Raw genomic sequence first — 16,079 nt, forward strand, 5'->3', positions numbered from 1 at the left:
CAGCCTGCTAGGAGTTTTTGAAAATTTTTATCCCTTTCATTCCCCACTTCTTCTGATGTAAAAATGTTTTAATCATAGAACTAAATTTCAGCATTTTTATAACCTGGATTTTCTTTTAACCCTGTAAAGCTGTTGGCATAATATTAAAATCTGAACAGTATTTATTCTTTCACTAACAAAGATAACTAATCTATTTAATATATAAGGGCCTATAAGTAGAAGTTCTTTTCATATGGGAGGCATGAATCTAAGTGGAGATGTCTTTGACTTTCACTGCTGTGAGGGGTGGTCAGGACACCAGGTATGGTCCTTTCTAATGAGGCTCAAGGTTCTTGACCCGGTGGCAGAGGATGAGAACTGCGTCTCCACCTAGAACTGATGAGGCACACTCAGGTCTTCAGTCTCATAAGCTTCTTTTAACTGCTGCCAGACCTCACGTTGGACCACCTCAAGTGTTTTCATGTGCACAAATAGGGATTTAGAAAGAACAACATCAGAATAGTATACTCCGCCTGTCTCAATAGGTGATAGAGACCCCCTCCATAAAATCTTATAAGGTGTTAGCTTAAATCATAACCAGAACAAGACAAAAGGAAGGAGGGCTGTCCAGTCATTTCCGCAGGTCTCTAATTTTGTCAAGGTCTCTTAATAGTTCTATTCATCTTTTCTCCCTGTCTTGAGCTCTGGGGTCTGTAAGCACAATTAATCCCCAGCTGGGTGGCCAGTCCCTGACTTACCTGGGCAACAAAGGCAGGTCCATTGTCAGACCCAATTATTTTGGGTATTCCAAACCTGGGGAAGATCTCTTCCAAGATCTTCTTAACTATCATGTTGGCAGTCTCAGTCTTTGTAGGAAAGGGTTCTACCCAGCCTGAAAAAGTATCTATAAAGACTAACAAATATTTGTTACCATATTTAGCAGGTTTGATTCCCGTGAAGTCTACTTCTCAGTAGGCCCCAGGTCTGTCTTTTTGGAGACTTCTTTCTGGGGGACATCTGGAATACCCAGTGTTAGTCAGGGCACAGGCCTCACAGTTTTTACTACTGTTTCAGCTACATCAGATAAGTTCAACACATAAAATTTTGAGGACTTTATCAAGTTCTTCAGGTGTTTAGCTCCTAGGTGAGCTAAGCAATGTAAATTTGTCCTGTTGTAATAGTCTGTGAATGTGTGGTCTAATTCTTTCTTTGGCTTTATGACTCATTGGGTACTGTTGCACTCTAATAGGGGAGGTGCTGGTTTTAGTCCAATAATATTGTTTCTGCCCAGTTGCCCCTATGACTATGGTCTTTTGTTTTTGTTTCTTTAATTTTCTCAGTGATTGTTTCAGAACTGAATATTCTGCTCCAGTATCAACCAGAAAGTCCATAGGGGTCTCCTCTACTCTCAGGGTCTCCTCTAGTCATCTTATTTGAGAGCCAGGACCTTAGGGGTCCTTCCTTTCTTCTTTGAGCAGTCTCAAGTTCAGTGTCCTTTTTCTTTACAGTAGGCACACTGATCTTTTTCCTAACAGACGTCTTTGTATCTCTCTGCTCCCATTTGGTCTTAGTCTTCTGTTGCCCAGGTTCCCTGTCTATCTAGGTCCTGTTCTCTCTCTCTCTCTCTCTCTCTCTCTCTCTCTCTCTCTCTCTCTCTCTCCCCTAATCCCTCTATATGTTGTAAGTTCTTACCTGTAGCTTGTGGTTTGTGACCTGTCTTGTGTGTACACGTGTGTGTGTGTGTGTGTGTGTGTGTGTGTGTGTGTGTGGAGAGAGAGAGAGAGAGAGAGAGAGAGAGAGAGAGAGAGATTAGTCCTTGTTGCTTGTCTGTGTTATTCATCCCTCTGTGTTTACTGAACAGCACAGAAAACATGGTGTGGGATGATTTGAGTTTCACAAGGAAAGAAGTTGGTTTACTGACTTCAGTTGACCCACAGTAGCACTCAAAACTGCACAGAGATGCTATCAACCTATATCTACTTGTTACTTCCAACATTTATGGGATATTTTTAAGGTTGCTTTCAACAAATGATTACCACGCCACACACATATACACATAAAATATCGTGGATCAAGGACATGAAAGAGTACCTAGTTTGAGATTACGGTATGGATTCAGCTTAGGTTATAAAAGCTGATTGCATGTTTTCTTAAAGGCAGGTTAAACTTAAACAGCTGATAATAGATTAAACAGTTGGTAATAGATTAAGTACATAATTTCAAATGATCTCAAGGCATAGTAACAACTTCTTTATAAGGATTTGTAAAAGTTTATCTCTTCAAATGCTTGCTTTTGAGAAAAAAATATATCACCACAACTCACCAGGCTTTGTGAAACAAAATAGACCTGCGACTGTAACAACAGGCTTTTCTACCAATGCCCCAGTCCCCAAATAACGACTGGGAGACTTATTATTTATTTACAAATGCCTGGGCCATAAGCTAAACTTGTTTCCTGACTACCTTGTAACTTAATTAGCCCATTTATATTATTCTATGTCTACCACATGGCTAGTTACCTCTCCTCAGCTTCATAAGTCTGACTTCCTCCAAGTCTAGGGTGAATCTCCCATGTTTGGTGCTTGACTCTGTCCCAGAATTCTCAAATTCTCTCCCTCTCTCTCTCTCTCTCTCTCTCTCTCTCTCTCTCTCTCTCTTCCCCTCTCTCCCAGAACTCCCACCTTTTACTTCTTGGATTTTGTTAATAGGCCATCAGAGTTTTGTTGACAGGTGACACTTCCATATAGTAGCTAAGAAATTATTCCTAGAATTCTGTGAAACATTGGAGTCTTAGGAGTGCACAGGTCTGGGTCACTCACTAGGCTGGATTTGAATAAAGACCTTGTGACTAAAGCAAGGCACAGGATAATTGTTAATAGGACAGCTCCAGGATAAGATCTTTCCATTATTTTCACTTATTTTAAGAGTTTTCACTAGGTTGAGTTGATATGCAGTCTGATTTGCCTCAGCCAGGACAGAGATAGTAAGAGTGTGGAGGCAAGGGGAGACATTGGAAAATAACCTTACAAACTCTCTGATACTAACTAGGCCTGGCTGTGTGAGGATGGTATGGGAAGGCAGAGTTTTTGTTGCTCATCTTAGCCTATGCTGGTGCATAGGCTATTTGTCTACAGTTGGGAGTGGGAGAGTGATGTTTGTGGGGGCCTTTGTCACTCACAGGGCTATGCTAAGATAGATCTACTTGATTGAAGATCTACTGAAGAAGGTGTTGGAGAGGAGTCTTCATCACTCACTAGACTGGTCTGTTTGTTGCTCAGGCTATGTGAACCAAGCTAGGTCTATGAACATGTGGATGGTGAAGGCAGCTGAGGATGTTGGCACTCACCACATTGGCTTGGTTGCCATTTGACCCAGCCTTGGCCTTTGAGTGTGGGGACTATAAGGAGGAGAGGACCTTGGGATATTCATTAGGTTGTGCTGAGGGCCAACCTATTTAACAAGAACGTCACCTTAGAGTATGAGGATGTTGCAGGAGGAGAGAGTCTTGATCACTTACTAGATTGTGCTGGTAACCCGGCTGATTGACCCCACCATATCCTAAGATTATTAAGTTAGCTAGAGAGGGCCATATATTAATCATTCACCAGGGTAGACTGGTGAGCATGCAGCCTGACCTCATCAATGCCTGGAATGTAGAGGGATCTTAAGGGTGCAAATATCCAGGTCACTCACCAGACTTGGTTGTAGTGCAGGCTATTCAACCCAAGCTAGGTCTAGGAGTATTAGTGTTATACCATCAGGATGGACTTTCTAGCTCTCACTATGCTCAGTCATATTGACTGCAACTACTGTAGGGAGAGTGAGTATAGTTCTGAGACCAGAGGGTCTTGGAAACTTACCATAGGGATCGAGTAAAGTCCTGAGTGAGCATGTGTGGTTGACATGGAGATGCACATGGGCATGTCATGGATCCCAATGCTTCAGCACCATGGAAATAGTAAAGCCTTCTATACCTGAGACTCAGAGGGATGGCAAAACTTTCCTTGGGTTTGAGTGTGAATGTTGACAGTGTATGTAGAAAATCCATGCTTTCTTTCCCATAGATGTTTATGGTCTGAAGGTTGCTCCCCTACAGAGACTGCTACTAGGATAAGCTGATAAGTTAAAGCTGTCTTCTATTCAACTGCATGCAATAAATTCTGCCTTCCTCTTCAACTATATACAATAAACATGGTGAACTTCAGTGGTACTATGGCTTCTCCATCCATGAGCCCAGCTTTTCTATGTATGTGTCTCTTGTTTCTTTAGTGTCCTTTCTTCATTTTCCCAACCCTTCTTCATGGTTCTAGAACCAGAGGCATGCGAGGACATAGCAGCTTACCATTCTATAATTATGTGACTGCTGCTTCACCCAAACTACACTGGGACTATGAAAGTGTCCTGAGATTTCAAGTGTCTTGGTGACTGAACTGGCTGAGAAAGAGCGTTGGCTGTGGACACTAAAGCTGAGCCTGGCTGTGCAAGGATCTTTAGCTCTCACCAGGCTGGGATGCTGCATGGTCTGATTGGCTTCAGTTAGGTCAGAGAGAATGAGAGACTGTGAAGATAGGTGGGGATGGATGTTTGGTACTCACTGGGCTAGGCTAGTGCTCATGCTGTGTGAGCCAATTTTGACCTGTGAGGTTGAAGAAGGTGAAGGCAGGTGGGGTTCTCAGGTGCTCATTGACCTGGACTGATTAGGAAACTGCTTGATCACATGTAGGTCTGGGAGTTTGAGGATGGTACAGAAGTGGGAGACTTGATCACTCACTGGTTAGGCTGTTGCTCAGACTGAATGACACAAGCTAGACCTATGAGTATAAGGAGGTTGCATGAGAGGAGAGTCTTGATCACTAGGGCACTAGGGCACTAGGGCACTAGGACACTCTTTTATCTCCTTTGGTAACCATATTGTCTAACTCTAACAAATCCTACAAGTGTCAGAAAGGTAGGGGAGTACTAGGTCTTGTTTACTTCTTGAGGTAGGCTAGTGAGCAGGCAGCTTGATCCCAGCTTGACCAGGGACCATGGTGATATCACAGGTTGACAAAGGTCTGGGTACTCACAAGCTGAGTTTGTGTGCAGAATTTTTGACCCAAGATAGGTAATGGTGGGCAAGTGGGGTTCAGGATCACTCACCTGATTGGCCTGGTGTACAATTTACCTGTGATTGTGAGATTACTCCCTTATCTGAACAGGTTCAAAAAGGTCTGGGTAACAAAAAATATTTGGCTTGTTTGAGAACTCTTTGACAGGAACCATGCCTGGGAATGTGAAGATGGTGCCAGAAGGTGGGGCCTTGATCGCTGACCATAAGGAACTGGTGCCCAGACTGTTTCACCCAATCTGGCCTGGCATTGTGGACATGTTCTGTAAGTGCAAGGGTTCTGGTCACTCATCAGACTGGGTTGAGTATAAGCTGTGTGACCCAAGCTAGTCATGGAAGAATTAGTATGACAGTGTCAGGATAGGATCTTAAACTCTTATCAGGCTACAATGGTGCACAGTCTAATTGACCTAAGGTAGCCCAGGATGTATGAGCATAGTTCTGGTAAGATTCTTGGTAAATCACTTGACTATATTGGTGTGTAGGGTGTGCTGTTTGGCTGTGCACCCCAATTTTGTCTTATATAAGTGGCAAGAAGGTGGAAACAGGTAGGCATCTTGGTTACTTACTATGCTGTGCTGGTAGGTTACCTGTTAGACTGCAACTAGGCCTGGCATTATGAGAATAATATGGGGTGATATACTCTTAATCAGTCACCAGTTTGGGCTGTTTCTCGGGGACCTTGATTCTAGTTGGGATGGTAACATGGAGGCAGAGTTTCCATCAGCATGTGTTGTGCTGATCAGTGATTTTCTTGACCACGACTAGGCCTAAGAGCCTGAGGGAGGTGTTGGAGGGGGAGTTGTGATCACTCACCAGGTTGAGATTTTGCTAAGGCTGTATGTCCCAAGCTAGGACAGTTAGTATGATGATGGCAAAAGCAGGTAGGCCTATCAGGTACCCTCTAGGGTGTACTTCTGGGCAAACTGCTTGAGCACAGCTAGGCTTTTGAGTGTGAAGATGGTATAGGAAGGAAGCATCTTGTCCATTGACTTGGTACTTATAACACCCAGGCTGTTGAACTATAAGAATTCCTACAAATGTTTGTATAGTAGGAGAAACCTGGTCTTTATCACTCAACAGTATAGGCTTGTGAGAGGACAGCTTGACCTGAGCTCAGCTTGGAAGTCAGGGGATGGCAATGGAGGTGGGCAAAACTCTGGGTAACTCATATGGTACATGTATATAGGCTTTGGGAATTGAGCTTGGCTCGAGTGTCTAGCCACTGTATGGAAGGGCAGGCCTCTGGTTCACCTACCAGGCTTTGCTGATCAGTGAAGTATTTGACTAGAATTAGGCCTAAAAATGTTAGGGTAGTACAGGAAGGTGGGGTCTTGATTCCTCAGGAAGATAAGTTGATGCCCAGACTATGAATCCAAGCTAGATATGGAGAGTTTGAAGCTAGAGAATATAAGAGTTGGAGCCTGAGGGCAACATGAACCAGGCTTGGCAGATTTGTAAGGGGCTTGACCCAACTAGGCTGGGGAGTATGCAAATGCTGCATGGCATTTGGGTCTTGATCTGTCACCAGGATGGCCTGGTGCCAAGGTGGCTTCAGCCATTCTAGTCTTAGAACTGTGAGGATGCCCTGAAAATATGAAGGTCCAGGTTATTCACCAGGCCAGGCTAGAATGCCAGCTGTAGGACCCATGCTAGGCCTAAAAAGATATTAGTGAGACACAAGACAAGATATTGAGCTTTCTCACAAAGCTGCAATGGTACACAGGCTAATTGACCCCAGATAGCATGAGAATAGCTATGTACTAATAAGATTTGTAGGAACTCATCAGGCTTTGTGACAACAACTAGGCCTGACACTGTCAGGATGGGATTAGAGGACAGGATGTTGGGCACTCACCAGACTAGGCAGGTAGTCAGGATCTTTGACCCCATTTTGACCCAACACTGTAGAATCTGCATGAGACCAGATGTCTGGGCCACTGACCAGTCTGTGCTGGTCAGGAATATGCTTGACTCAGGAGAGTCCTTGGAGTCTAAGACAGCTGCCTTAGGGCCACTCATCTGGCTAGGCAGTCGCTCAAGCTCTAGGAAGCAAGATAGGCCTGGGAGTATGAGAGAGATACCTGAGGGGAAACTCATGATCATTAGAGCACTAGGGGACTCCTCTCCTCTCATGGCCAACGTACTTGTCACCATCAAGTCTTGGGAGTATTAAAATTAGTGAGTGACAACCAGGACTTAATTATTTAGCTGATATAAGTTGGTGAGAAGGTGTGTTGAACCCACTTTGTCTTGGAAATGTGGGGGTTGCACAGGAGTACAAGATCAGAGTCACCCATAGGCTGAACTTGTGTGTAGGTTATTTGACCCAAGCTAGGCCTGGAAATGTGGTAATGGTAGGAAATGATGGGGCTCGGGGGATTGCTCAGCTGGTTGTGCATATCTACAGTCTGCCTGAGATTGTGAGGTCATTCCTAGTCAGAGCAGGTACTGGAAGTCAGGGATATAGGTCACAAAGGAGGATTGGCTGGTATGGGAGCTGTATGAGTCCTGCTATGCCTGAGAATGTGAAAATGGTATAGAAAGGTATGGTCTTATTTCCTTGAGAACATGAGCCAGAAACTGGGAATATCATGGGAGAAAAAGAGTACTTTCTGGTCACTAGGCAGGCTAGGCTGAAGTGAAGTCTATGTAACCCATTTCAGGTTTGGATGCATTGGCATTACACATGCAGGGTACCACCTTGAACTCTTACTAGACTGGGATGGCACAAAATCTGAACGACCCCAGCTAGGCCAAGGGTTGTGAAGATAGCCATGTAGGGTGAGGTTCTTGGAAATTCACTATGTCAACCTGGTGTACAGGTTTCCTGACACCATCCAAGGCTGGCCATGGGAGGATGGTGTGTAGGACAGGGTCTTGAATACACACCATCTAGACCTGCTCTTATTCTTCTTGATCCAAACTGAACCAGGAAGTGAGGTGATGATGTGGATGGAAAGGGTTTGTGGACATTCACATGGCTGAGATGGTAGGCAAGCAGCACAACCCAAGCTAGACATGGTGATGTGAAGACAAAGTGTGAGGGCAGGATCTTAATCAATTGGACTGGTATCTTGATCCTGACTGGGCTTTAGGCTATGAGGATAGCACAGGAAGGTGGAACTGTTAGTCCCTCACCAAGGTGACTTGGTAGTCTGACAATGATACAGAAGGGGAATCTAGATCACTCAACAGCCTAGGCTATTGTTCAAAGTCTATGAGCCAAGATGGATCTAGAAAGGTAAGTAGAAAGGCTCTCAGTAGCATGTGCTGATGGCCAAGGTACTTGACTAGAGCTAGGCCTGTGGGAAGTATTAAGATACAAATAAGAGAGAATCTCTAGTTTTCACCAGCTGTGTGATAATGGATAGTTTGACTTGACCTCAGGTAGGCCAGGGAGAGGTGAGGGCAGCTGAGAATCTTGGGATATTACCAAGCTGAGCATGCATTTGTGCTCTTGGACCTCATATAGCCCTGACAGTGTACAGATACTACATATTGTAGGGCGGTGGGCTGTGAGAAGCATCTGGGTGCTTGGTTGAGCATAAGCATGGAACCCCGGACCCTTATTTGATGGCAGGAGTTCAGATCTGCTCTTGGGCCCTGGTTCTTTTGATTTAGCTTCAGCCCTCTCCATAGAACCCCCCTCCCCAAGAGAGGTCTATGGCCAACAGTCTCAGAAACAGGCCTCAGGCCCTAGAGAGATTTACAGACTAATGAGGTGCCTGAAGGCCAGAGGGTGGAGCCAACTAAACATTCTTCCCCAGACCCTCCTGCCTCTCTCCCTCCCTATTTAACTCAGGTCTCGGGGTGCATCCACATCCATCCACCATCTGCCATGACATTAAAGCCTGTAAAAACCCATGGACTTTCTCATGTCATTGGGACTGTGCCCATGAGGAACCATGGAGGAGGCCTTTAATGAGCTGCAGCAGCCGTGCCTAACTACCCCACAGTCTGGAGGAATCTCCTGCATTCCCAGCGACAATTACCTACAACATATGTCAGGGGTTTAATCACATACAAGTCAGGGTGGGTGCCCTGCCCTTCTTGACACCATTTAGGTCTTTGGTTGTGAGGATAGCACAGAGCATGGGTATAGACCTCTTACCAAGCCTGGCTGTTCAGTGTTCTGCTTGTCCTGAACCAAGACTGGGAGTCTGATGATAGCCCTCTCCAGCTTGGATGTTTCTCAGGCTGTATGACACAAGCTTGCCCTGTGGCAATGATGTAGGCAAGTGGGTATATTGGACTCATTCTACTGGCCTGATGTTCAGGCCCTATGACTTGAAACTAGCCTGTTAGTGTGAAGAAAGTGAAGACAGATATGAATCATAGGTACTCACTAGGCTGTGCTGATGTTCAAGCTGCTTCACCAGAGACAAGCCTACAAGTTTGTGAATAGTGAGGGAGTTAGGTAATTTGATCATTGAACCAACTCTCTTAGTGCCTAGACTGCTTGACCCTAACAGTTCCTGGGATTGATAGGATGTTGGAGGTCCTGGTCTGGATAACTCACCAGGGTAGGCTACTTAGCAAGCATCTTGAACTCAGCTCATTAGGAACTACGGATGGCACCAGACTGCCAAGGTCTGCTTTCTTCATAGGCAGGCTTGTGTGTATGCATTTTAGCCAAAGTAAAGCCTTCTGGATGTGGTAATGGTGGGGAAAGGCAGTATTCTGGGTCCCTCAACAGTCTGGGCTGATGCCCAGAGTGATTGGGATAGTTATCTCACTAGCTAGCCTGAGGTGGTATGGGTGGACAGGGTTCTAGGTCACTATTAAGGCTTATAGGTCTGCAAGCTGCTTAACCAGAACTAGGTCTGAGAGTATGATGAATAGGGATTATGTTCCCTTTGTCTCTTTCCAAGATGGACCAGTGTTCAGGATGCTTCATCTGAGATAGACCAGGGGCTAAGGATGGCCTTGATTTAAAAGGCCTAGAACACTCACAAGGATGGCATGCAGTGCATACTGTGTGGCCCAAGCTAAGCCTGACAGGATTTGTATGATGCAAGCAGAGTGTGAAATTGAGCTTCTACCATGACATGATGATATACAGTCTAATTGACCCCAGATAGGCCAGAGAATACAGGATTGTGTGAGAGGTCTGGATTTTGTTTATTCATTAATATGGAATGTTGTGTAATATGTGTGACCCAAGCTAGGAGTGGGGGGATAGTATATGAGGGTAGGGTCTTTATCTTCCAAATGTGCTAATGGTGGAGAAAGGCAGGTTTCCAAGTCCATCACTAGCCTGAACCGATACCCACTCAGCTTGCTTGAGCCTAGCTGTGCCTGTGATCATAGGCATGGAACTAGTGGGCAGGTTATAGATTTCTCACCAGGCTGAGTTATAGACCAACTATTTGATGAGAATAGGCCTAAGGTCTCAGGAAAGTGATGGAGTCTTGATCATTCACTAGGCTGGGCTGTTTTTCATTTTATATGATCCAAGCTAAATCTGTGAAAGTGAGGATGGTAAGAAACATAAGGATAGCAGGCGATTTCTAGGCTGCCCTTTTGCTCAAGTTGTGTGTCCTAATTATGAGCTATGCCAGGAAGATGTTGACATGTTGCTATCATGGACACTTACTAGGCTTGTCTGATGGAAAAGCTGCTTGAACAGAGTTAGGCCCAGGAGTTTGAGGCTAGCTTGAGAGGGAAGAATCTGGATCTTGTCTAGGTGTCAATGATGATCAGGCTATTTAAAGCTAAGACGTCCTGGCGTTTTTATGGTGGTTGATGAGGACCCTGTCTTGATCACTCATCAAGGTAGGCTGATGAACAAGCAGTTTGACAGCTTTTCTTCTTGGGACTGGAGAATGTTACAATTGATCAAAGATCTCAGTCACTCATAGGTGGGGTTATAAGCTATCCTTTTGGCCCCATATAAACAAGAAAATATTTTGATTGTAGGGAAGAGTATCATTCTAGTTCACCACTGGTCTGGTCTGGTCTGGTAGGAAAGCTGGGAACCATGCAATGTAAGGATGGTATAGGGGGGCATGCCTTGGGTAGTTAACATTCTATCCTGCTTCCTAGAATGTATGTCCCCAGCTGAAACTAGAATATTTGATATGGCACAATAATGCACAGGTCTGTGTCACTAGCCATGCTGTCAGAGATCTATTTTGCCTGAATTATGTCTGGGGGGTCTGAAGGGTCTGCAGGGGAAGTCTTGATAATTCACCATGCTGAGATGTTGGTCAGGCAGAATGATCCAAGATAATCCAGTGTATTTGAGAATGGTGAAGGCAGGTATAGATTTTGGGCACTAACTAGGCTGGCCTGGTAATGACCCCATCTTACCCTGTGACTGTAGGGAATGTGAAGGTAGGTGGTGATCTCAGGCACTATGCGGGACTGGTGAACTACTCCTTGGGCACAGGTAGGTCTGAGAGTATAAAGATGCTGCTGGAAGAGAGAGAGACTTGACTCCTTGAGTAGGCTGGGCAGTTATCCAGTCTGCTTGATTCATACAAATTCTGAGACAGGTTGTGGAGGAGGGCCCAGTCCTTATTACTGATCAAGGTAGTTGGGTGAGAAGGTAACTTGACCCTAGCTGTTCCTGGGATTATGAACATGGCCTGGGATAACAGAAGTTTATTTGGCCCCCTGATAGGTGAGTGTGAATGGGGAGATGCTTGAAAAATGCATAATTTGTGATCACTCAGCAGCCTGCCTGGGATTTTTGAGATCACTTACTAATCTTAGCTTGTATAGCAGGCAAGATTGTGAGTCACTAACCAGTCTTTGCTTCTCATTGACTTGCTTTATCAGAGCTATGTCTGAGATCCTGAGGATGATAAAGCAGGGTAGGTTGTTGATCCCTCACCAGACTTGGCTCATGACTGATTGTGATGTTTCACAAAAACTAGGTCTAAGACTATCAGGGTATCCTGACAGTGCAAGGATCTAAGTCACCCACCAGATGGCTCTTGAATACAGGTTCTGTTACCCAAGCTGACTGGGAGTATTAGACACAAACAGGATTATATATTGAGCTCTCTCCATGGTAGGTACATAGTCTGACTGACCACTTCTAAGTCAAGGGGTGTGAGGATGATTCAGGATGATTCTTGGGAGCTCACCATACTGGGCTCACATATCTGGAAGTATGAGGTGTATGAGGGAGGGCAGAATCTTAATTGCCTATTTTGCTGTGCTACTTGAATAACTGCTTGACCAATCCTAGCTGTCAGTTTCCAATAAACGTGCTAGACAGAGAGTCTTGATCACTCATGAGAGTCTAAGCCTCATGACCAGACACCTTGACCCCAGTCAGGGCTGGTGTCCAGGACCTGGCTTGACTTAGAGGGCAGAGATTATGGGGTTAACATAGGAAGGCAGCACTCTGAGTCATTTGCCAGGTTCCACTGGTCAGGAATCTTCTATCTGGTTGACTCAAAGTACTCCTTGGGGTCTGGGAAAGGTACTAGGGGTGACTTGATCACTTACAGAGCTGGGCTATTACTCAGGGCCTGACCTAGGCCTGTAAAGGCAGGTGGGAACATTGGATACTCGTTAGTCTGACCAATTCAGACTGAGTGCAGGGAAGGTAAACATATGTGGTGATCTTGGGTGTTTATAGGCTGGGTTGATGGACAAAGGGACCATAGATATCTCAAGTGAGGATGGGGCACACAGAACAATCTTGATTACTAAGGTAGGTTGCCAAGCCTGTGGGGATGAGATGGATTGGGGAAAGGTTTCAGACATTCAATGATATGGCTTTTGTTCCATAGAAGGGTATGATTGTGGTTTCTCACCAAGATGTAGGCTGGTGTGTTTATATACCTGAGAATTTTATACCAGTCACTAATCTGAGCTGGTAGAAGAAAATTGGGGGTCTGACTCACTACCAAGCTTGACTAAGCAGCAATTATATTTGCTCCAATTTCACCCTGGGACTTTCACTTTGGTGCAGAAGAGTGGAATCTTCTCGCCAAGAAGAGATACAGCCCTGCAAAGGATAGTCTCACCAGGACAGACTGATGCCCAGGCTGTTTCAGCAATGCATAGACCTGGAACAATGAGGATAACCTCGGAGTGCAGGATCTGGTTCAGGGACCAGGCTGGGTTATGATGTTCAGGCTATAGCACACAAGCGATGCCACAGACCATTATTGTGATACTGGAAAGATAATATATTGAGTTATCATCGGGTTGGAGTGGTGCACAGTCTGACTGACCAAAGTTAGGGCACAGAGTGTGAGGACAGCTTGGGAAATCACCATGCAGTGCTGGTGTGCAGCCTTTCTGACAACAGCTAAGCTTGGCAGCATTGAGGATGGTGTGGAATACCATGGTCTTTCTCACTTACCAGTGCTGGGCTGCTTCATCCTGGCTGAGTATGTGATTTCAGGGATTACAATGGTGAACAGGGTCTGAGCGACTCACTGGAGGTTGGGCAAGTCAGTGATCTACTTGACCCAAACCAGACCAGAGAGTTTGAGGAAGGCACTGAAAAGTGAGTCTTGACAACTTACCAGGCTGGGCTGTTCCTCTGACTGTGAGAATCATGATGGTAAAAGCCAAGCAGGGAATTTGGACACTCATTAGGGTGCATTGTCTACCTAGGATCATGGGGTTTCTGGCTACTGTGAGCTGGTACAGGATGGCAGGGGTCTACTACATCACAGTGTGATGCTTGACCCAAACATGGCCTGGGAGATTCAGGACAATGAAGCTCAGTAGGCTGGCCTGTAGTGTAGGGGCCCAGCCAAGCCTGGGGTCTTAGTAGAACAGCAGGACGTGATGTTGAGCTCTCCCTGGGCTTGGATGAGCTGTAGTTTGTCTGAACTCAGCTAGGCCAGGGAGTGTGTCTATGGCTCTGACAGGTGAGCTTCTTGAAATTTTACTGCACATGGATGATGTGCCTGTGTGGCACCAGCTAGGCCTATCAAGTATACTATTGGAATAGGATATAGTTTATTATCAAAGCTACAGATTTATCTTAGGTGATAAAAGCTGATTACATGTCATTTAAAATATTGAAATCTGTACAACTTTGCCACAGTCAATATACATGAACTGTGGAAATTTATACAAGTTCAAAATTTACCAAATAAATGGTGGCTAACAAAATTCTTAAGAAAGATGGTACATTAAAAAAACCTTTTTCACAATTAAATATAAGGAAAGTTACAAACTTGCCCTCCAGTTGCTAAAATACTTTTACTTGGCCTTAAAAAAACCTAGAAGCTATAAAACTATAAGCTATAAAATCTATGGCGAGCTAGTTGGTGCCAATAGTCCCAGTTCAGACCGTGTCTTTTAATAGCCTGTTGCCAAGGCACATTCTGGTCCCTACATTCAAAACTGGAAAGATTTTCCCCTATCATATGATGACCTAATTGTCTTTAAGTACATTTTATTCATCCAAGTCCTAGGTAAAATTCGTAATGAACTAATTGCATGCTTAAAGAATTGATCTTTCCTACTAAATGGCCAAAAAAGTTACCGAGAGCATTCAAAAGAGAATAGTGCAACCCCCCCCTTAAAAGATCAACTGAGCATGGTAGTTTGTTTAAATACAGATTTATGTGGCTGCAGAGATGTCTCTGTGACCATGAGACCTGTCTTTTCTAACAGAGAGCCAAGGTGTAGTTTCCAGAATCCTCAGGGTATCTACCTCCCTGTTCTGACTCCTCTCATCATACAACACAGATAAGCAGTCAGCAATTCACTGATATACATAAAATATAAAATTAAATTTAAAAAATCTCCTTAAGGGGACTAGTATAACAATTTAGATATAAGGTTTGGGATAAGCAAACCAACCTATGAGTTCACTCCCTAAAATTAGAGTGAATACTTCCTTGAACTCACAGGTTATTACATCATTAAAAGGTACTATCCAAATGATAGCAGTATCACTTAAAAATTATCAACAATATCTCATGCCAGGTTTTCACAGCTGTGACATGGTTTAAATTCAGTAATCCATCCCCATGAGGAGCCCACCCAAAGCAAAAAATCAAATTTATCCGTCCATTACAAGATGATCCATCGATAGACAGTATCTTAACCTAATACAGCCATCATTTTGTAGTTTTTAGAAGGGCTTCTGCCCAAAAGGGGTTCCTCCTTAGAACCGCGTCTGCTATCTACCATTTGTGCATTGGTGCTGTTTTGAGAGCTACCTCCCGCTGGTGAGGCTTCATACAGCACACAGATGGAACCATCCTCTCCAATCCTGTAGGATACTTCGTAGGGGTCAACCCACAGTGTGAGCTCACTCGGGAGAAGCCTGAATAACTCTTGACTGCTCAGTCCAATCTGCTGGGCTGCCTGACCGACCAGAGGATCCATCTTATGGTTGATTCGAATACATCTGTAACCCGATCCCTTGCAGGGCTTCTCTGGGAACCAGTGGTGTTTGTAGTGTTCTACCAGCAGCTCCTGCAGGCTCTGGCTGAAGGTCTGTAGCTGTTGCTCATTCCTGAGGCCCTTGGTGCAGAGGAACTTGGAGATGAAGGTTGCTGCAGCACAGATCTCGACAATCATGGTGGCTGCAAGGGTTAAGAAGGGGGATGCGTGGGGGTGGCAGATAGGTCAGTAGTGTGTCCCTGAAGGCACAATGGCCACCCCAGCTTTCTACTGAGACCTGGTCTAAAGAAAGCAATGTGTGAGTGAGGCAGCTATTAGCTCTAGGGGGCCTTTGCAAACTTTTCTTTTAGAGGAAAAAGTTAGTGTGGAGAGAAGAGACGGGAGGAGATAGCTAGCCTGGTCACATCACTTTGCCCTCTTCAGCCACCCTCCCACCAGGCTCAGTAGCCTCTGAGGACCCCAAGAGTTGTAGTTGCAGTTCTAAGAGACAAAATTACTTGCATTCTTAAAAGCATATTAAGTGTAAACAAGCTGAGCACACAGAACATCACACTGAGTCCATATCTTGGCCTGTTGAGTCTAGGGAAGTGGAACACACTAAGATTGGGTTGATGGGAAAGCTGCCTGACCAGAGCTGGGATAGGCAGTATGGGGA

General features: G+C 44.9%; 1 pseudogene; it reads right to left on the minus strand.

Annotated features, from left to right (window-relative positions):
• Positions 1-15,081: 15,081 nt before the first annotated feature.
• Positions 15,082-15,601, minus strand: LOC117695333 (protein BTG1 pseudogene; annotated as a pseudogene).
• Between the last annotated feature and the right edge of the window lie 478 nt (positions 15,602-16,079).

This window comes from Arvicanthis niloticus, chromosome X (genome assembly GCF_011762505.2).
Source record: "Arvicanthis niloticus isolate mArvNil1 chromosome X, mArvNil1.pat.X, whole genome shotgun sequence".
Classification (NCBI taxonomy): domain Eukaryota; kingdom Metazoa; phylum Chordata; class Mammalia; order Rodentia; family Muridae; genus Arvicanthis; species Arvicanthis niloticus.